The following is a 1778-nucleotide window of genomic DNA, read 5'->3' on the forward strand; positions in this document are numbered from 1 at the left end:
GAAAACAAAAAAACTGGGAAAAATAAAAAAATTGCCACCAGCTCGGCTACCACGGCATGAATACGACTAGAAACCCATCCATGGGCCAGGATTCAGGCCCGCAGTAGGCCCAGAAGACCCATCAGGCAAAGCAGTAGGAAGTAGGCCCGTAAGCCTGCAGTGGAGAGGAGCTCGAGAGGGGTGCGGCAGTGGGGCTTATAAACCACTGCGCGCCAACTTTGGCCGCGACGCGGGCATCACACGGGCCTTTGGTCCCGGTTGGTGGCACCAACCGAGACTAAAGGGGGTGCATTGGTACCGGTTCGTGGCACCAACCGGTACCAATGCCCACCCTTTAGTCCCGGTTGGTGCCACCAACCGGGACCAAAGGCCGCCGCCTCCCGTCCATTGGGCTGTTGAAAAGTGACCTTTGGTCCCGGTGGGTGGCACCAACCGGGACTAAAGGGGGGCATTGGTACCGGTTGGTGCCACGAACCGGTACCAATGCCTTGGGTATATAAGAAACACTTAGCAGTTTCTGCAAAAACCACTTCTTCTCCGCCCTGACGCCCCCACGTTGCTCCTCGTCGCCGTCGCCCGCGCCCTCGCCCGACACCGTCGCCGCTCGCCGCCCTGCCCCGACGCCGTCGCCCGCGCCCTCGCCCGACGCCGTCGCCGCTCGCTGCCCTGCCCCGACGCCGTCGTCGTCGCGCCGCTTGCCGCCCCGGCCCTGCCCCGACGCCGTCGCCGTTGCCGCTCGCCGCCCTGCCCCGACCCCGCGCCCCTGCCCCTCCTCACCTTGGTCCGGCGGCGCCCTCCCCTGTTTTTCTAATATATGTGATAATTGTTTTTGTTCATATATATGATGATTTTTTTATAGAATATGATGTTTTTTTTCTTCAGATTATATGTATATGATTTTTTATAGAATATGATGTTTTTGTTTTTTTATAAAAATGTATATATGTTTGTATGTTCTTTGTCATATGTTCATATATGCAAAAGTTAGATTTAGTACATTTTAGGTTATTTTAATTTTTAGAAAAAATTTAAATATCTAGCTAGGAAAGCAAGAAGAAAAAAAAGAATGAGAGGAGAAAAAGGGAAATAAGAAGAGGAAGAAAGGAGAAGAAGAGGAGAGGAAGAAGAGGAGAAATAAATAAGAAGAGGAAAAAAAGAAAAAGAAGAGGAGAAGAAGAAAGGAATAGAGGAGAAAGAAGAAGAAGAAAAATAGAAATTTCCTTTTTTTCTTTTTTTTTCTTCGATTGCTTCTCTTCTATTCCTTTCTTCTTCTCCTCTTTTTATTTCTTCTTTTGTCTTCTTATTTTTTATCGGGTATGTTGTTGTCGATATACCCCCTCCATGATCGAACTTCAACACGAGGGGGGGTACCGATATACCCCCTCCCCGATAACATTATTTTCCCATGTATATGTATGTCGCGTCGTTGTCGATATAACCCCCTCCCGGATAACTTCGACATTCGGGGCGGTCGATATATATACCCACTCCCGACCGTGATAACTTATACCACGGGAGCACCCCCCTCGGCCCTCTCGCTCGACCAAAACTCTCGAGGACACTCAAACCCTAGAGAAAAAACGATGTTGGTCTCCTACCCCCTCCCGCCACGCCCCTACCCGACAAACTCTCTCGAGGCCACCCAAATTTACCAAGTTAAAAGAGCGTTGTCGTCGAGGCCACCCAAACCCTTAAAGCGTTGTGTCGAGGCCACCCCAAACCCTTGAAGCGTTGTCTAGGCCACCCCAAACCCTAGAGAAGCAGCGTCAAGGCCACTA

This window comes from Hordeum vulgare, chromosome 5H (assembly GCF_904849725.1).
Source record: "Hordeum vulgare subsp. vulgare chromosome 5H, MorexV3_pseudomolecules_assembly, whole genome shotgun sequence".
NCBI classification, from domain to species: Eukaryota; Viridiplantae; Streptophyta; class Magnoliopsida; order Poales; family Poaceae; genus Hordeum; species Hordeum vulgare.